Source organism: Trachemys scripta, chromosome 25, assembly GCF_013100865.1.
Source record: "Trachemys scripta elegans isolate TJP31775 chromosome 25, CAS_Tse_1.0, whole genome shotgun sequence".
Taxonomy (NCBI): domain Eukaryota; kingdom Metazoa; phylum Chordata; order Testudines; family Emydidae; genus Trachemys; species Trachemys scripta.
In genome coordinates, this window is record NC_048322.1 from 855,172 (window position 1) to 875,761 (window position 20,590).

The window sequence follows — 20,590 nt, forward strand, 5'->3', positions numbered from 1 at the left end:
CCCTCAGACTGTGCTGCATTCGGCTCTCTCTAGGACCCAGCAGCCCTGCTGTTAAATGCTCCACTTCTTCCCGGGCAGAGCAGTGCCCCCAGGTAGCGTGGTGCCCTAGGCAGTTGCCTGTTCTGCCTATGGCTAAGGACGGCCCTGCCCTTGCAGCACTTTTCCAACACAAAGTGTTTTCTTTATTTACTGTAACCAACCTGTCCTAATACAATTAATCTAAACTTAAAATAAAGCAGAAACATAACTCCCTTCACACTGGTATGCAAGTGAAAGTGCCCAAGACTCTGGTGTCATACAGAATAACTCTGTTTTCTGAGATAATTTGTATTTTAACATCAGACTTTTATTCTTCAACTAATCATTAATTTCCTGTTTCGTTTCATTTGCACTGGTAACAGTCACCTATTCAAAATCTGATCATATCTGTTCGTTTTCTCTCCATCCCCATTTCCACTTAGTGAACGCTTCGATAAAGTCATGGTTTAGATGCTTTGCACTTCAGTGAGTTCATGTACATATATATCTGTCTTCTCCCACAAGTGTTGGTGGAAGAGGGTCTGACACTCGGTGGGAAGGTCTGTACCATGAGAAAAAGCACCTCTATTCGAGTTTCACGTTTTTTAAAACTTTCAGAGTAGCTGGAGGAAAAATGGTGCAACTACATAATACACAAGCACAAACCTAAGAGAAAAAAACATGGAATCAGGATTCAACATTTGAGTATCCTGCAGTCTGAACCTGGAACATTTCAAGCAGGCAGCCAGACGGGGATCCAAGGGGAAGGAATGTCCTCTAAAGGCACCAACTGTTTCTCTCTTTGCCTCATGAAACTCTGGATTCAAAGGATAAGGGACACTTGTTCCCAATCTAACTATGGGATTATAATCAGTGCCACTGAACTAGAGAACGGTGTTCTAAACATAGTTTGAGTTGCACGTAGTTCTTCTTCGCTTCCTTCGCTGGTGTGAAAGCCAACCAGTTGGTTCCCTTCTACTTCTACCTGAATTCTTCCCAAATCTTTGACTTTTGTCAGGGTAAATTCACACTTCTCTGGAGTAGAACTGTCTACCCACCCATGGGAAATCTCAGCAATGCTAATGAGGAATGGCTTCCCCAGACACGCCCACTTCATTTCTTTAATCTGGTGGCACAGGTCTAAATTAGAAAACTCGATACAGGCCTGGGATCAGGATCTCGGTCAGCTAACATTCAACAGAGACTTCGTTTTATACCCATTTTCAGCAACTACCAAGTGTGAGTTCATCGAAAATACCACTTCTATTGCCTCCTCATCCGCACACTTAAGGACAGCGTTTTCCAAATCATAGGATCAGCTCAGAGATATCTTCAGGAGTAATTTCCTGTTGGGCTTGGATCACAACTCTCTGAGAAATACAGGTTCATTTTGCCTAGTTCTAGGTCACTGACTGTGGAATCCAGATCACCTGAGAAAACACTGACCTAAACCACTGAACACAAACATTATCACATCTGTTTACTTCAGTTAGTTACACAATTTGGGTTGTGCTGTTGTTCATCATTTGAAAGCAGAGATTTTAAAACATTAGTGTTTCCTTGGTAGCATGTCCAATTGCTTAGCATATCCTCTCCTATTGACAGAACTTTCTCCAGATGATCATGAAGGGGAGTGGAAAAAAGCAAAAAATTAAGAAATGACTTTTAGCAAATGGTCATATGTCTCTAAGTCCCCGATAATTCTGAGCTACGTTCTGCCAAACAAAATTAATGTCCAGTTATGTAACCAAATAGAGGAAGAGAGAGAAAAACCCACATCTCAGAGAGGGATACAACATTTTCAGTTTCATATTAAGTAAAATTCCAGAGCCAGTTACATCTGACGACTCAGAATCAGGACCACCGATTCTCTCATCTCATTCTCCTCCGGTCTGTTCAAATCTGCTTCAGTCAGTGCTGTCTCATTATTACTGGGCCAAGTTATTTACAAAAGTTTCAGCATCATACTACCAATGTTCCCGTCTGCAACAATCCCAACTCCTGAGGGGAAAAACCCAGCAGTGGCTTTGCCATGAAATGGAAACTGGGATTTAAACTCTGCAAGATCACACGTTGTTTGAAGTCAATTCAAATTGCCCTTTAAAGTCTGTGACACTTTCAGCTCCAGGCCTAAGAGTTGGATTCGGAATCAAAGCACCCTTCCCAAGCAGCGAGACCTGGGAACACTGCATCATCTCACACTTCGGGAGGTGGACAAGCAGCATGTGAAGAAGATAAACTCTGCACGGCTCACACAGAAGGTAACACTGCTGAGATGGTGGGGAAGGAGGGAATTCCTTTGATTCATCCCATTTCCCTCTGGTGCTAGAGAGGCTGAAATGACATGTTTTACATGCCTCTGCCCCTGCTTAAATCTATTTTAAATGAGAAAAATGGAACTAAAAACAACAACTGTTTAGCAACCAACAGGGCAACGTGAGAACAACTGGGAATGAGACAATTCTTCCCCAAAAGAGGGAACGTGCCGACGCTAGCAACTGCTTTGTAGTGGGAGGAAGAGTAGAAATACGTGCGCCAGGTCTGTTTGGTTAGACTAGGAAAACTGATGGAGGTTAGGTCAGGTCATGAGGAAATGTGCTACGTAATCTCTTCACTGCAAGAATAGCTGTTTTGACACATCAGGACAGCTAACTCGAGCTAGCTAACACCACGGAAAAGCGGAGTGGAGATGAGGCCCAGGTGGATTTTAACTCAGTGTAGCTCGTCAAGATTACCCCTCTGTCTCCCACCTCGGATTGATGGGAACAGGGACACACACTCCCGTGACTCATAGGTAGGGGCCTTTTTTTGGGTTTTATTTTATTTAATTTCGCCGGGAATTTATCAGTATTTACAGCAACAACAAAAAAAGGTGAAAATCGGTGGAAAAAACTATGAATAATTTTTCCGGGTAAATATTGGGGTTTATTTTGGTGGACAGAAGGATGGGGGGGGAAGTATTCAGTAGATTAATGCTTTGATGAATGGAATTCAGGGTGGTCTGCTGCACAACTAAAACAGAGCTCAAACCATAATGCCACCTCTGAGTTTAAGATAATAATATATCTCTAGTCCCCAAATAAAACTTGTCATTTGAATCAACAGGTTACTGTTGGGGACTCAGAACTAGTAGCCTATAAATATTGACATGTAATAATTGGGTCACACCATTTGGAGCACATACACTCACCTTCATCCTTGTCTCCTGCTTTTGTTTTTTTAAAGCATTTGAATACGTACTTGGGTCCCGAAATGTATTCGGAGGCAGATTTTCATATTCTTCCAATGTTAGTGTGTAAGATCTTTAAAGCGTTATCTGCTAACAGCTTGACCATGTGAACGTAATGGGTGTGAGATTCATCAGTACCGTCAGATGCACACGCACATCAGAGCCTGTGAGTGCCTGTTTGTTTAGTGTGTGTGTGTGTGTGTGTGTGTGTGTGTGTGTGTCCTAGACAAATACAGAGCTTTCCTTCAACAGGCAGCTTTGCGTGTACACACAGACTTGTATTATCAGCATACGTCTAGCTCATACCATGTCTTTTATTTTCCTGATAAAACAAGTTATTTTTATTAATGAATGCTACAAAAGTAGGGTGAAAATTGGGGGGGGGGAGAGAGTAATACTTTTTTATAGAACCCACAAATTTTTTGGTTAAAATTTGGTTTCAACTGAAAACGAAGGGGGTAATCTTAGGAAAAAGGGGCTGAAAGAAAGGCCCATGGGATTAACCCCAAAAGTTGAACTGCAAAAGGCAAAAGCAGGTAAATCACCTGGGATAGCTGTAGGCCCACAGTGAATCAAATGGTAACATTATGAAAAAAATATATTTTGTTGGCCCTAGACAAGGTTTTCATGGGGTTTATCTCCCTTGCAGATTCTCTGATGGCTAGTTAGGGTTGAGCTCTGATGGAAGCCTTTCCCACACTCTGAGCATCTATAGGGTCTCTCTTCTGTATGGATCCTCTGATGTCTAATAAGGGCGGAGCTGTCAGCAAAGGTTTTCCCGCACTCACAGCATTTATAGGGTCTCTCACCCGTGTGGATCCTCTGATGCGTAATAAGGACTGAACTGTCAGCAAAGCTTTTCCCGCACTCGCAGCATTTATAAGGTCTCTCACCCGTGTGGATTTTCTGATGTCGAATGCGGTGTGAGCTCTGCCTGAAGGTTTTCCCGCACTCGCTGCATTTATAGGGTCGCTCTCCGGTGTGGGTTCTCTGATGCGTAGTGAGGTCTGAGCGGTAACTGAAGCTTTTTCCACACTCACTGCATTCATAGGGTCTCTCTCCCACATGAATTCTCTGATGATTAATAAGGGCTGATCTGTCAGTGAAGTTTTTCCCGCACTCACAGCATTCGTAAGGTCTCTCTCCGGTGTGGGTTTTCTGATGTCTAATGAGGTCTGAGCGGTAACTGAAGCTTTTCCCGCACTCACTGCATTCATAAGGTCTTTCCCCTGTGTGGATTCGCTGATGTTCAGTAAGGGCCAAGCGGTAACTGAAGGTTTTCCGACACTCGCTGCATTCATAGGGCCGCTCACCTGTGTGGATTCTCTGATGTCGAATAAGGTCTGAGTGGTTACTGAAGGTTTTCCCACACTCACAGCATTCGTAGGGTCGTTCTCCCGTGTGCATTCTCTGATGTATGATAAGGGCTGAGCTCCGAGGGAAGGTTTTCCCGCACTCGCTGCATTCATATGGTCTCTCCCCTGTGTGGATTCTCTCATGGTTAATAAGGCCTGAGCGGTTACTGAAGTTTTTCCCACACTCAGTACATGTGTTTTTTCTCTCTTCCGTGAGGTTTCTCAGCTGGGCTGGGGTTTCATTGAGATCTTTGTGCGTTTCCCAACAACGGATGGATTTACCCCCTCTCTTCCCTGGCTTGTTTGCCTTCTGCCTCTCTGGTCTAAGCTGTTTCTCACAGGCATTTCCCTGGTCATGACTCACGGGCACCTTCCCTTTGGATTTTTGCAATGATACCCCCTGTGTTTCCACTGGCTCAGCATCTTCTTCCTGAGGTTTCTGCTTCTCGATCTCACTCTCCATCCCAACACCTAGCGGGGAAAGAGACAGAAACCTCAGAAACGGAAAAGGGGAGAACAAACCCAAGAAACATCTAGAGACATGGGAAGGAAATCAGGAACTGAAATCCCCAAACACTTCCCCATAGGGGAGAGAGGAGGGATCAGTTCTGCCCCCATAACCCATCAAAATACTCGGTGGGAAGAGAGATCAGGAGGGAACCATTGCCCAGTGTCAGTCAGGGTGAGTAGGAGCAACATCTGCCCTGAGGATCCATCACCTACTGGGAACAATCCTGAATGTTGAGAGCTCCCAAGGTCGTTGTAGGGAATCCCAACCGTTTCCTTCAGACACCAACAGTTTTTGACTTGGATGCATGACTTCTCATCCAGGTAGTCAACGTTAATGATCTCTCTTTCTTCTGGATTCCAGCAGAGGGCAACACAAATGATTAGGGGGCTGGAGCACATGAGTTATGAGGAGAGGCTGAGGGAACTGGGATTGTTTAGTCTCCAGAAGAGAAGAATGAGGGGGGATTTGATAGCTGCTTTCAACTACCTGAAGGGGGGTTCCAAAGAGGATGGAGCTCGGCTGTTCTCAGTGGTAGCAGATGACAGAACAAGGAGTAATGGTCTCAAGTTGCAGTGGGGGAGGTCTAGGTTGGATATTAGGAAACACTATTTCATGAGGAAGGTGGTGAAGCACTGGAATGGGTTCCCTAGGGAGGTGGTGGAATCTCCTTCCTTAGAGGTTTTTAAGGCCCGGCTTGACAAAGCCCTGGCTGGGATGATTTAGTTGGGGATTGGTCCTGCTTTGAGCAGGGGGTTGGACTAGATACCTCCTGAGGTCCCTTCCAACCCTGATCTTCTATGATTTGGAGATGTGGGACCCATGGCTCTTCCCCTCATTCTAGCTGGGGTGATCACATCAGTTTTAGAAACTGGAAATCCCACTCAAGGGAAAGAAAAAACAGGTGAATTCATAATTCGTCCTGCAATTTTTTGTGTGTGTGTGTGTGTGTGTGTGTGTCTTTCTCTCTCTAGGGGACAACTTTATGATTCAGGAAACAACTAGAGGGTCAACCATTTTGGATCTGGTTTTGACCCACAGGATGAATTAGCTGCAAGTGTGAAGGTGGTTGGGAACTTGAGAGGAAGTGGTCATGATCTGACAGAATTCAAGATCCTATGGAAAGGAGGACACGAGACCAGCGCAGAACAAGGACACTGGACTTCAGAAAGTCAGATTTCCACCGAGTCAGAGAGACAGCAGGCAAGGTCCCAGGGAGAGACCAGGGGAAAAGGTGTTGAAGGAGGTGGATAGTTCTTAAAAGATGTAACATTAGAGGCTCAACATCAAGCTATTCCGAGGCAGAGGAAAGATAAAAAGAGCCACGGGAGGCCAATGTGGCTGCACAAGGAGATTTTTAGCTCTCTAAAACCCAAAAGGGGATACGTACTGGCCAGGGAAGGAGGGGCATGTCACCAAGGAAGTCTACACGGGACTAGCATAAGCGTGTAGGGACGGAAACCAGGAAAGCCAAGCCAAAGAATGCGTTACAGCTGGCAAGCAATGTTAGAGACAATGACTTCTTCAAATATATCAGACAAAAAGCTCGATCGGGGACGGTGGGGATCCGCTGCTCAACGGAGAAGGTGGGCTGGTAATGGGAGATGAGAGGAAAGCAGAGGAGCTCAGGGCCTACTTTGCTTCAGTCTTCTCACAAAAAAAGACCATGTGACCGGACGACTAGCAAAGTTCCCACAGAAAATAAAGGGGAAGGGATGCAGATCGGGATAGGCAAAGAGATTCTCTGACCCATTTGAAAGAATTCATACTGGGGGGTGCTGATGCTATTCACCCCGGGATGCTGACGGAATTAGCTGAAGAAATCTCAGAGCCACTGGCAATAATATTTGCAAACTCATGGATAACAGGAGAGGTCCCGGAAGACTGGAGAAGGGCTAATGTGGTGCCCATCTTTAAAAAGGGGGGAAAGGAGGAGCCAGAGAACTACAGACCGGTCAGCCTGACTTTGACACCTGGGAAGCTGCTAGAGCAACGTACAAAACATTCAATTTGCGAATACCTGGAGGATGAAGGGGGTGATCACTAGCAGCCATCACGGATTTACTAAGAACAAATCCTGCCAAACCCGCTTGATTGGAGGGGGGTTCCAAAGAGGATGGAGCTCGGCTGTTCTCAGTAATGGCAGATGACAGAACAAGGAGCAATGGTCTCAAGTTGCAGTGGGGGAGGTCCAGGTTGGATATTAGGAAACACTATATCACTAGGAGGGTGGTGAAACACTGGAATGCATTACCTAGGGAAGTGGTGGAGTCTCCTTCCTTGGAGGTTTTTAAGGCCCGGCTTGACAAAGCCCTGGCTGGGATGATTTAGTTGGGGATTGGTCCTGCTTTGAGCAGGGGGTTGGACTAGATGACCTCCTGAGGTCCCTTCCAACCCTGATCTTCTATGATTCTAAGGTTGCAATGAGGGGTGCTGTGAACCTTAACCCTGCATTTCCCCCTTCCAAGAACTGAGGGGACAGGAATCCTTACCCAGCGAGGTCACATGCTCATCATTCTCCTGCATGACATCTCTGTAGAGGGCTCTCTGAGAGGGGTCCAGCAGAGCCCACTCTGACTCGGTGAAATACACAGCCACCTCCCCGAAGGTCACTGGCTCCTGAAAGACAAGAGCCCCCCCACTCAGGACCTGCTGCCCCACTATTCATGGGGGAGAGGAGCCAATCACATGGGGAATTATAAACCACTCAGCTACTGTCTCCTTTCCCCTGTTCTCTGTCCCTCCCCTTCTGGCTGGGACAGCCCCATTCCTGGATCATTCGCTCGCCCATGGCTGGATCGGCTCCTGGGAGACGCGAGGGATGAGGAGGGGCTGTCTGTGCAAAGTGACTTTCATGCCTGTCTGCAACACCGTCCCTGAGGTCTGTCTCAATTGCCTGGAGTGTCTGGCTCAGGAGTTGGCGTTCGCTGAACCAAGGGCGGCTTTGCAGAGCTAGTTCCAGCTGGAGAAATTCCCCACCTCAGCTGGGCTCAGAGGACGCTTTAATTACGGTCAAACCCCAGTGCAGACCCTGTTAGGGGAGCAGCAGCTGCTCAACCCAGGCTCCCAGATCACAATGGAGGCAGCAGCTTCTGACCCAGGAAGCTCAACCCCAATATCCTGGTGACAGCAGCTAATGAACCCACTTCCCCACAGGGACAGCTGCTGATCTCATTTGCCCCCATGTTAATCTGGAGTCACTCCTTGTTCCTCCTTTCAGTGACCCCGAATTAACCCGTCTTTCAGTGAGACCACAAACACGGCTCAGGAGGGATGAGGTCAGAGTCCTTTTAAACGAATCACATGGGGGGTGACCCCCTTCCCGCCTCCCTCACTCCCCATATCCACAAGAAGGACTCTGGGGAACACTTTTCCATCCACACCCGCAAGTTGCTGCAGTTTGGAAGGGGGGTGAGAAGCACCATCTGGGGGAAGGAGCACAGAGCAGTATTTGATTAAAGGATAAAACTTTCCCACCACCCCCCGTCGGCCGTTGACACAGGCCGGGGGAGAACCTGGGTGATGTTTCTTTAACAGGACATGAAGGAGCCCAAATTTTAAGGAATTATTAGCTTTGTCATGGGCTAATAATGACCATCAAGGACCAGCCCAGAAGTGGCTGCATCTCAGTGCTGGGGAAAGCCACCTCTCCTGGAGCCCATTCGCCACGGGGGTTGGGATACTTCTGTTCACAGTCACAAAGTCACAGAGTTAAAGGCCAGAAGGCACCACCAGCAAAAAAAAAAAAAAAATCCAGAATATATTGGGGAGGGAGGAAAATCCTTTCTTGACCCTTCACATGGCCGGCTGAGACCCTCAAGCATGAGCTCTCTGGGACATGAAACATCAATGGGAAGGAAGCCCCAGGACTGTCCCCGGCCATCACAATCCACCCGGTCATACAAGACAACTCATCATTTCTCCAAACTCCCCTACAACTAACTGAGTTGTTTGCCCCAAGGAGAGCGAACGCCTCATCTTGTGCCATCCGGGGAAAAGAAAAGGGTCCAGCCGACTGTCCCCCGTTAGCGGGGAGACCCCGTTCTCTCAAACGAGGCCTCTGGCTCTGCCTTGTTTTAAATATGGGGTAAGTCACTTTCACATGCAAAAAATTTAATGGCTATAAAGGATGAGACAAATGATTCTCAACTCAGAGGGGAAAGTTGATCACTGGGGAAACCCTGCAACTTCCAATCTGGAGAATGATTTGGGGAAACAGGTTCCCTCCAAACGGGATTGCAACACGTGGAGGACACCTCCGTGGAGAGGATTTTCACTCGATATTTGGTAACTATAGAAAATGGCAAAATCGGAGCTTTGAGACCAGTGTTCACTAATTAAAGAGAGAAGGGGGAAATGTTAGGATTTTCCCATCCATTTTCACAAATGAGAGAGGAAAGTGGGAAAGTGAGGGATTTTATATCAACCATTGATACTAGGCAGAGGTAAAATTTGAGTGAAATCCTTATGAATATTTTATATTTAGAAAAAAGGGGCAACACATGGAAGGGTTTTAGATCAATAGTCAAGAATCGGGGACAAACAAAATCTGAGGCTATTTGATGTTAACATTTTATAATTAGAGAGAAAGGGAAGAATCTCTCGGCCTATTCAATTAGTCATAGATAAATAGAGAGACTATGGGGCAAATTTTATGTGGTAGGTTTATACACAGTCAATCTTTAAGAATTGGAAAGAAAATGGGTCCAAAACCAAATATTTGAAAATAGAAGAGAAAACCCACCAAGATCAGAGGGAGATTCAACAGGAGGTGGGAAAAGTCAGACAGTCTGTACGTGAACGGTCGATAAGCTCACGGACAGTGATGGTTCTCCTCCTCCTCCAGCACCATTCCCGTGGGCAGCAGGAAGCGCTTTGGAAGCTGCTTTAGGAGAGCAAGGGTGGAGTGGATCGGGAAGGCTGCCGGGGAAGGGGAAGCAGCAGGAAATGGGCAGGGGGCTGGCACGTGGGTCTTGCACTGAGCAGATGGGAAGCAGTGGCTGGGCCTGGTTACGCCGCTGACTTACTCCTGCCTTCCACTGCTCTGCCCCTTCCAGGCCCTGTTGCTGGCAGTGACTGGCCGTCCCCACCCCAGAGCCAGCCGCATCTGCGCCCCCTACAGCCGCCGACCCATCTAGGGGATGAGTCCTGGCGCACAACTTTAAAAAAACAAAGGACAGTTGACTGCAGGTAAAACGGGTGGGGGAAATATCCCAAAACTGAGGAGATTTGTAAACTGGCCTTTGAGAATTAGAAAACGGGGCAAAACCCAAGGACAACAGAGACCTGGACAATCACTGGAGAGAAAAGAGCATGTGTATGTCAGGGGGAATCTGTGGATTTGATCCCCATATTTGATCGTTAGAGAAAAGGGGGAAGAATTCAGGGGAAATGATTCAGTCTCTGAGAATGAAGTGACAAAACCAGAGAGAAACCCCCCTGCCCTCGATCTCCTGCCTGCCCAGAGCCAGGTCCACCCCCGCCCCCCGTTCACACGGTCTGTCCCTTCCAACCACCCCCCCCAGGCAAAGGGGGTTTCCCTGCCCGCCCCCAGCACTTTCCCACGGTCTCTGCCCCTTACCTGCGGCCCGGGGCTGGTGCGGGCACAGCCCGGGGGCGGGTCCCAGCTGGGGAAATCCCCCTCCGGCTGGGCAGGGAGGGGTTAATGCCGCCCCCCCCCCCCAGACAGGCAAAGGGGAGTTTCCCTGTCCACCCCCAGCACTTTCCCACGATCTCTGCCAGTTAACTGCGGCCGGGGGCCGATCCCGGCTGGAGAAAGCCCCCCTCGGCCGGGCAGGGAGGGGTTAATGCCCCCCCCAGCACAGACCCCGGGGAGCAGCAGCGTCCGGTCCGGGCTCTGGGCTTTGTTCTCCGGCTTCTTCCTCCAGCCCCTTCCTGTGTCTGCACAAAGCGAGCCGGGCGGCAGCGCTGGCTGGCCAGGGGTTTTCCCAGCCCTGCCCTGGCCCCCTCCGGGCTGGGAAGGGGCAGGGGACCGAGTCCCCCCTGTAGGGTGACCAGATGTCCCGATTTTATAGGGACATTCCCGATTTCTGGGCTTTTTCTTATATAGGCTCCTATTACCCCCCACCCCCTGTCCTGATTTTTCACACTTGCTGTCTGGTCACCCTACCCCCCTGCCCCAGAGAGGGGAAGGGCAGAGGGGGGGGGATTGAGAGGAGCAGCAGGAGGAATTGGGGGGGGGGGGGGGCAAAGCGTGTCCCAGTTCCCTTCCTGCTGCATCGCTCCTGGGCTGGTTTGGATTTAGGGTGACCAGATGTCCTGATTTCATAGGAACAGTCCCAATTTCTGGCTCTTTTTCTTATATAGGCTCCTATTACCCCCCACTAGGGTGACCAGATGAACCATTTTTAAATGGCCAGTCCCGATATTTGGGGCTTTTTTATATGGGCTCCTATTACCCCCCCCCATCCCCTGACCTAATTTCTCTCATTTGCTGGCTGGTCACCCTGGTTTGATTTAGATCAGTTACAAGCACAATGAAAAGTCCTTGTGGCATAGGGTGACCAGACAGCAAGTGTGCAAAATCAGGACAGGGTGGGGTGGGGGTAATAGGGGCCCATATAGGGTGACCAGACAGCAAGTGTGAAAAATCAGGACAGGGTGTGTGGGGGGGTAATAGGGGCCCATATAAAAAAAAGCCCCAAATATAGGGACTATCCCTATAAAATCGGGACATCTGGTCATCCTATTGTGGCACCTTAGAGACTAACAAATTTATTTGGGCCTAAGCTTTCGTGGGCTACAACCACTTCACCAAATACATGGAGTAAAACGTACAGGAGGAGCAGGTATAAATGCGCCTCTACCCCGATATAACGTTTCTGCCCCTTTCCCAGGTGCGGCCTGCCGAGCCCACAAGCTGTGAGAGACCAAAGCCAGGGTCTCTTCCCCGGGAGAGGTTTCTGTGTAGCAAGGCTGGGCTGGCATAGGAGGCAGGGCTGGGTATTAAACCAGCCCGGACCTGGACCTGCCAAGGCTGGCTCATGTCTGGAGTGTGCGAAGCAGAGATCACTGGTGAGGTTTGTTGTTTTGTGAAGGTTTTTTGGGGGGCGGGAGGCAGGGCCTGTCACTGAACTGAAGAGGGTCATATGGGAAGGAGACTAAAAGCACCCGATGAGGGTGGGATTCGAACCCACGCGTGCAGAGCACAATGGATTAGCAGTCCATCGCCTTAACCACTCGGCCACCTCATCTGAGCTGCTGGTTTGGTTTTAACACTTCCCAAAGTCAGTGCTGCTGGGAAACTTTTCTCCAAATCACCGGCTGGCCAGGACGGGAAAGTTTGGCTATTAAAAAAAAGTTCTCGGTGCTATTGTAGAAGTCGACGTGCAATGAACAAACCCCCCAGAATACCCCTGGGCTGCACAGACATGGGCTCGCTGTTCAAAGTCTGTATTTCAGAAATGGCCACAGTTCCCAATGTCCAACATCCACATTTCTAATGGGAAGATGGATATGGAACAAGTAAACTTACCGCATTATAGGCGAAACCGTGTTATATCGATATGCTTTGATTGGCTGGAGTGCGCAGCCCCACCCCCCTGGAGTGCTGCTTTACTGTGTTATATCCGAATTCGTGTTCTATCAGGTCGCGTTAAATCGGGGTAGAGGCGTACATGAAAAGATGGGAGTTGCCTTACCAATTGTTAGGTCAGTCTAACGAGACAATTCACTTAACAGCAGGAAACCAAGGCAAGAAAAATAACTTTCGAAGTGGTAAGAGAGTGGCCCATTTCAGACAGTTGACAAGAAAGTGCGTCCAAGTAGGGGGAAGTTAGTATTGGGGAAATTAGGTTTCGGTTTTGTAATGACCCAACCACTCCCAGTCTTGTTTAATTGTTGCGACCTTTTTCATTGTCATCTCTACATGGCTGTTTGTTTGATGTCCAGAGTTTCCTGTTATTTCTGTCACCAGCATTTGGTCTGTCTAATGCCCTGTGGAAAATCGGCTCTCTTTCTGTTCAGGAGGAGACATCAGAACAGGGTAGGGTGACCAGACCTCAAGTGTGAAAAATCAGGACAGGGGGTGGGGTTGTAATAGGAGCCTACATAAGCAAAAGACCCAAAAATCAGGACTGTCCCTATAAAACCGGGACATCTGGTCACCCTAGAACAGTGACTGGGGAAGGGGAGGTCAGTGCGAGGGCAGCTTGTAGCCTTTCGTGACATTTAAATTTTTCACTAAATCTTTGCCCGCTGCCTGAAGGAGAAGGAAGAGTTCAGCGTTTTAGAAACCGGCACGTGCGTGTTGGCTGGAGAAAGGGGAGCGGTGTGGAAATCAGCCTCTCTTCTCTGCCTGGTCCCGCAGCTCCATTTAGAAAAGTCTGAAACAGGGAGCCTTTTCTCAGGCCCAGGCTACACGGCATGGTTGGGTCGCCCTAGGTGCCTCTCGGCGCGGATTAAACAAGACCTCCTCCCCGAGCGGCCTGCAGCCACGGTCGGTGTAATGAAGTTGACACAGAGCAGACGCGGCCTGGCTTCTGCCAACTGTTACTGGCACTCAGGAGCCGTTACCCTGACCCTACAAGCGCTCCTAGGAGTCGAGTGCGCACAGGCAACACCCACAGACGTCGGGGTAGAACCTGGGATTTCTGTGGCATACAACCATCAGTTACACACATACACAATGGGAAATGACTACCTAGGAAGGAGAACTGTGAAGGGATCTGGGGGTCATAGTGGATCACAAGCTAAATATGAGTCAACAGTGTGACACTGTTGCAAAAAAAGCGAACATCATTCTGGGATGTCTTAGCAGGAGTATTGTAAGCAAGACACGAGAAGTAATTCTTCCGCTCTACTCTGCGCTGATTAGACCTCAACTGGAGCAGTGTGTCCAGTTCTGGGCGCCACATTTCAGGAAAGATGTGGACAAATTGGAGAAAGTCCTGAGAAGAGCAACAAAAATGATTAAAGGTCTAGAAAACATGACCTATGAGGGAAGATTGAAAACATTGCATTTGCTTAGTCGGGAGAAGAGAAGACTGAGAGGGGACATGATCACAGTTTTCAAGGACGTAAAAGGTTGTTACAAGGAGGAGGGAAAAAATTGTTCTTCTTAACCTCTGAGACATCAAAGAGTCCGGTGGCACCTTAAAGACAAACAGATTTATTTGGGCATAAGCTTTCGTGGGTAAAAAACGACTTCTTCAGATGCACGAAATCTTATGCCCAAATAAATCTGTTCATCTTTAAGGTGCCACCGGACTCCTTGTTGTTTTTGTGGATACAGACTAATACAGCTACCCCCTGATACTTAACCTCTGCAGCGGGGACAAGAAGCAATGGACTTAAATTGCAGCAAGGGCAGTTTAGGTTGGACATGAGGAAAAAATTCCCTACTGTCAGAGAAGAGCAGTTGGGACTGAACTGGGGAAACAAGCCATTAGTCAAGTGTAGACGAATGATTTACAGGGTTTTTTTTATAATATCAACTACTTCATCCATCAGGTTGCAAGAGTAACTGAAATTCTTCTCTCCTATGTTTTCCTACCATAGAAAGAAACAGCGTTTTAATGAGAAGGGAGTCAAGTTTAATGGCTTCAAGTATCAGGGGGTAGCCGTGTTAGTCTGTATCTACAAAAACAACAAGGAGTCTGGTGGCACCTTAAAGACTAACAGATTTATTTGGGCATAAGCTTTCGTGAGTAAAAACCTCACTTCTTCGGATGCATAGAGTGCTTTAGAAACCCAGCAGCCCTGACTCCCCTGCTCTAACTACAGAACAGCCTACCTGTTACCTCCCCAGCTCAGAAAAGAAGGTTCGCTTCTGATTGCTTAGACCTGGGGCTGAAATACTCAAATATTAAGCTCCTAAGTGCATATTGAGGTTTCTAGTGTACGTGGTCTGATTTTTTTCTTTTCCCTCAAAAGTGCCACACACAAGTAGCTGTTAGTAAAACCAGTGAGTTCCCATGTCTCCTGCACCTCTGAAAATACAGTTGTTGATTAGTTGAAATATAGAATTAGGAATCATCTAACTTTAGACACTCAGGACTGTGACATCAAGGAGTCTGGTGGCACCTTAAAGACTAACAGATTTATTTGGGCATAAGCTTTCGTGAGTAAAAACCTCACTTCTTCGGATGCATAGAGTGAAAGTTACAGATGCAGGCATTATACACTGACACATGGAGAGCAGGGAGAACCAGTGTTGACAGGGCCAATTCAATCAGGGTGGATGTAGTCCACTCCCAATAATAGATGAGGAGGTGTCAATTCCAGGAGAGGAAAAGCTGCTTCTGTAGTGAGCCAGCCACTCCCAGTCCCTATTCAATCAGCAGCCTCAACCCCCCTGGGCCAGAGCAGCAAGGAACACAAACATTTGCTGTAAAAGGAGCCATCTCCTTCCTTCTCAGTCCAGATCTTTCTGTGACTGAATCATAGAATCACAGAATATCAGGGTCGGAAGGGACCTCAGGAGGTATCTAGTCCAACCCCCTGCTCAAAGCAGGACCAATCCCCAACTAAATCATCCCAGCCACGGCTTTGTCAAGCCTGACCTTAAAAACCTCAAAGGAAGGCGATTCCACCACCTCCCTAGGGAACCCATTCCAGTGCTTCACCACCCTCCTAGTGAAATAGTGTTTCCTTTAAAAAAAAAAGGGGGGGGGATAGAGAATAAGACAGAGAATATCTTATTGCCCTTATATACATCCATGGTATGCCCACATCTTGAATACTGCGTACAGATGTGGTCTCCTCATCTCAAAAAAGATATACTGGCATTAGAAAAGGTTCAGAGAAGGGCAACTAAAATGATTAGGGGTTTGGAACGGGTCCCATATGAGGAGAGATTAAAGAGGCTAGGACTTTTCAGCTTGGAAAAGAGGAGACTAAGGGGAGATATGATAGAGGTATATAAAATCATGAGTGATGTGGAGAAAGTGAATAAGGAAAAGTTATTTACTTGTTCCCATAATATAAGAACTAGGGGCCACCAAATGAAATGAATGGGCAGCAGGTTTAAAACAAATAAAAGGAAGTTCTTCTTCACACAGCACGCAGTCAACCTGTGGAACTCCTTGCCTGAGGAGGTTGTGAAGGCTAGGACTATAACAGTGTTTAAAAGAGAACTCGATAAATTCATGGAAGTTAAGTCCATTCATGGCTATTAGCCGGGATGGGTAAGGAATGGTGTCCCTAGCCTCTGTTTGTCAGAGGGTGGAGATGGATGGCAGGAGAGAGATCACTTGATCATTACCTGTTAGGTTCACTTCCTCTGGGGCACCTGGCATTGGCCACTGTCGGCAGACAGGATACTGGGCTGGGTGGACCTTTGGTCTGACCCAGTACGGCCGTTCTTATGTTCTTATGTCTATCCTGGGAAGCAGTGACTGAAAAAAAACTAATGATATAAAATTTAGCTATTACTTTATCTTGTAAAAAAAGTGCAGTAATCATTCCTCAAAACAGCCACCCTGCGGTGACCTCAGAACAGAGACAAATTTTCCCAGTAAAGGCAAATTTCCCAAACAAGCCTCCAGCAGTTCTGAATTCCCACTACACCTCTGTCGGCGCGCTGGGCACCGGCCGTTTACATATTCCATGTCCAGCTCCCCGTTAGAAATGCGGATGTTGGACATTGGGAACCGTGGCCATTTCTGAAACACAGACTTTGAACAGCGAACCCGTGTCTGCGCAGCCCAGGGGTATTTTGGTGGGTTTGTTCATTGCACATCGACTTCTACAATAGCACCGAGAACTTTTTTTAATAGTCAAACTTTCCCGTCCTGGCCAGCCGGTGATCTGGCGAAAAGTTTCCCAGTAGCACTGACTTTGGGAAGTGTTAAAACCACATCAGCAGCTCAGATGAGGTGGCCGAGTGGTTAAGGTGATGGACTGCTAATCCATTGTGCTCTGCACGCGTGGGTTCGAATCCCACCCTCATCGGGTGCTTTTAGTCTCCTTCCCATGATACGACCCTCTTCAGTTCAGTGATAGGCCCTGCCCCCCGCCCCCCAAAAAACCTTCACAAAACAACAAACCTCACCAATGATCTCTGCTTCGCACACTCCAGACATGAGCCAGCCTTGGCAGATCCAGGTCCGGGCTGGTTTAATTCCCACTGACGGGACGGGCCAGCCTTGCTACATGGAAACCTCTCCCCGGGGCAGAAAGATCCGGGCTTTGGTCTCTCGCAGCTGGTGGGCTCGGCAGGCCGCACCTGGGAAAGGGGCAGAAATGTGCCCAGTGGGAATTAATGTGACATTTTCCTCTTTTCACCATTGATGGTCTAAGGGGACTGTTGGCCCCTTACCAGAACTCAGCGCCGGGGGGTCTGGTTGCTAGTTCCCAGTAGCAAAAGAAAGGGGAAGGATCGATGGGAAATCAGGACCCGGAGACTGACAGTCCCCAGGGCCAATGGGGAGAGGCCAACGCTCCCGGTCAGTCTGATTGACAGAGCGGGCAGACCAACGAGGGAGTTAGGAGGCCGGGGGGGGGGGGGCTGGGTCCCGTCCTGCATGTGAGCTGGGGTTGCCTGTGCCAGGAGGGAGCAGAGCTGCGGCAGGGGCCAGAGGAGCAGCCCAGGGGGCTGGAGGCGGAGCAGCAGCATCTGGGTGAATGGACTATAAGGTGGATAGAAAGCTGGCTAGATCGTCGGGCTCAACGGGTAGTGATCAACGGCTCCATGTCTAGTTGGCAGCCGATATCAAGCGGAGTGCCCCAAGGGTGGGTCCTGGGGCCGGTTTTGTTCAATATCTTCATTAATGATCTGGAGGATGGCGTGGACTGCACTCTCAGCAAGTTTGCAGATGACACTAAACTGGGAGGAGTGGTAGATACGCTGGAGGGTAGGGATCGGATACAGAGGGAGCTAGACAAATGAGAGGATTGGGCCAAAAGAAATCTGATGAGGTTCAACCAGGACAAGTGCAGAGTCCTGCACTTAGGGCGGAAGAATCCCATTCACTGCTACAGACTAGGGACCGAGTGGCTAGACAGCAGTTCTGCAGAAAAGGACCTAGGGGTTACAGTGGACGAGAAGCTGGATATGAGTCGACATTGTGCCTTTGTTGCCAAGAAGGCTAACGACATTTTGGGCTGTATAAGTAGGGGCATTGCCAGCAGATCGAGGGACGTGATCATTCCCCTCTATTCGGCACTGGTGAGGTCTCATCTGGAGTACGGTGTCCAGTTTTGGGCCCCACACTACAAGAAGGATGTGGGAAAACTGGAAAGAGTCCAGAGGAGGGCAACAAAAATGATTAGGGGGCTGGAGCACATGACTTATGAGGAGAGGCTGAGGGAACTGGGATTGTTTAGTCTGCAGAAGAGAAGAATGAGGGGGGATTTGATAGCTGCTTTCAACTACCTGAAGGGGGGTTCCAAAGGGGATGGAGCTCGGCTGTTCTCAGTGGTGGCAGATGACAGAACAAGAAGCAATGATCTCAAGTTGCAGTGGGGGAGGTTTAGTTTGGATATTAGGAAACACTGTTTCACTAGGAGGGTGGTGAAGCCCTGGAATGGGTTCCCTAGGGAGGTGGTGGAATCTCCTTCCCTAGAGGTTTTTAAGGTCAGGCTTGACAAAGCCCTGGCTGGGATGATTTAGTTGGGGATTGGTCCTGCTTTGAGCAGGGGGTTGGACTAGATACCTCCTGAGGTCCTGTCCAACCCTGATCTTCTATGAATCTATCGGCCCTGAAGCTGAGTGGAGCTGGGGCTGGAGCCATCCGGAGCTAGGTGTGGGGAGCAGCTGGGGCGAGCGAGGGGGACCCTGGGCAGAGGGCTCGGCGCAGGGCGACACCCGCAGCCAAGGGTCCTTGCAGGCCAGACATGGAGGGGGCTCATAGCCCCAACATGGGGCCTGACGCTGGGAAGAAGGGACCTACTCCCCAGAGCGTGAAGCCACGTCCGACTCGCAGCATCCCTGCAGCACAGCCAGGTCCTGGGCAGGATGGGTGAGGAACAGACTGTGAACCGCCCTTTACCCTCTGGAGACGCTGGTTGTGATGTCCCCAGGCCACGGAGTGGGGTGACGGGTTTTCCTTTCACCTTTCCCATGTTGCCTTATTTTTTAAATTGATCGCTGGTTAATAAATGATATTTGCTTTGAGCTCTGTGCAGTGACCAGTGAGTCAGGGAAGCGTCCAGAGCGGAGAGACCATCCCGGAGAGGGAACCCCCTCTCCCCTGTCCTATGACACGATTGGGGGGGTTGAGCCCCCCAGAAAACCTGGGCCCAGCCTTGTTGGGGTTACGTGGACTCTGCCACACAGGAGGGAGGGAGGAAGGGGAGCCCTTGAGGGCAGGCCGGGCTCTGGATAAAGGGAGTGGGAGCCGAGACTCAGATCCTTTCGCCAGCCCGCTGCACCGGGCTCGTGGATAAGCCAGTTCAAAAGCAAACGCTCCCTTTACCGCATGAGCCGCAGGCTTGGGTCAGTTCTCGAGGTGAGTCAGCTCGTCCCTGAGCCCCCGGGGCCACTGGCGATTTCCTTTGGACAGACCCAGGCACGGCAAACGCTCCGGCTCGTTCTCCTCTGCCAAGGGAACAACAGGCAAAGCGCTGCCAGGGCTCGTCCAGGCTGGTCCCCTGAGGTGCCGGGCACCCCCCAGAGCCAGCTGCAGCCAGTGACAGGGCTGGGCCCACTGATGATCCAGCCCGGGGCAGGGCCGTGCTGGGGGCCGAATCGGGCAAGGAAGAATTGCCCCGTGTGTGTGTATGTGGGGGGACGTTTCTCTCCCCTGCCCCCCTCTACGATACGCCTGGGAAAGGGACTGTCTGGATTGCCAAGGTGGGGAATGAACAACAATCTACAGCAGGGGTCGGCAACCTATGGCACGTGTGCCGAAGGCGGCACGCGAGCTGATTTTCAGTGGCACTCACACTGCCCGGGTCCTGGCCACTGGTCCAGGGGGCTCTGCATTTTAATTTAATTTTAAATGAAGCTTCTTAAATATTTTAAAAACTTTCTTTACTTTACCTACAACAATAGTTTAGTTCTATATTATAGACTTATAGAAAGAGACCTTCTAAAAACGTTAACATGTATGACTGGCACGCGAAACCTTAAATTAGAGTGAATAAAGGAAGACTCGGCCCAGCGCTTCTGAAAGGTTGCCGATCCCTGATCTAGTTAATTCATTTCCCCATGACGCGGTAGTGAGGTTAACAGAGGAATTCTTCCATCCACCTAGCGCTGTCTACACCAGGGCTTGGGTCAGTTTAACTACGTTGCTCAGGGCTGTGAGTTTTTCACACCCCGAGAGACGAAGCGTTGCCTGTGTAAGTTCCCAGCGGAGACAAGCCCTTACATCCCTCTGAGTATTTCAGTGTGTGCCTGGGACTGTGAGAGTAAAACATCGACTTACGAATACAGAGACTGAATTTCCCAAATTTAATCTCTCCACACTTACCACACAGCCACAAAATTCAATTCATTATTGCAAGAGAGGAAAATAAAGGCCCTGTTGGAGCCCCTGATTCCCCCTGCTAGCAGCCCCTGAAAGCCCAGCCCTG

At 49.1% G+C, this 20,590-nt stretch overlaps 1 protein-coding gene, 2 non-coding genes and 1 pseudogene across 4 annotated transcripts in view; 1 reads left to right on the top strand and 3 right to left on the bottom strand.

Annotated features, from left to right (window-relative positions):
- LOC117870069 overlaps positions 1–11,025 on the bottom strand; it is a 32,213-nt pseudogene extending 21,188 nt beyond the window's left edge.
- The window catches only part of LOC117869996 (zinc finger protein 239-like), a 1,162,621-nt gene that overhangs the window by 172,382 nt on the left and 969,649 nt on the right, over positions 1–20,590 (bottom strand). The gene's annotated exons all lie outside the window — the stretch shown is intronic.
- Positions 12,243–12,324, bottom strand: TRNAS-GCU. The gene has a single exon. It is a non-coding gene; the product is annotated as a tRNA-Ser (tRNA).
- Positions 16,942–17,023, top strand: TRNAS-GCU. The gene has a single exon. It is a non-coding gene; the product is annotated as a tRNA-Ser (tRNA).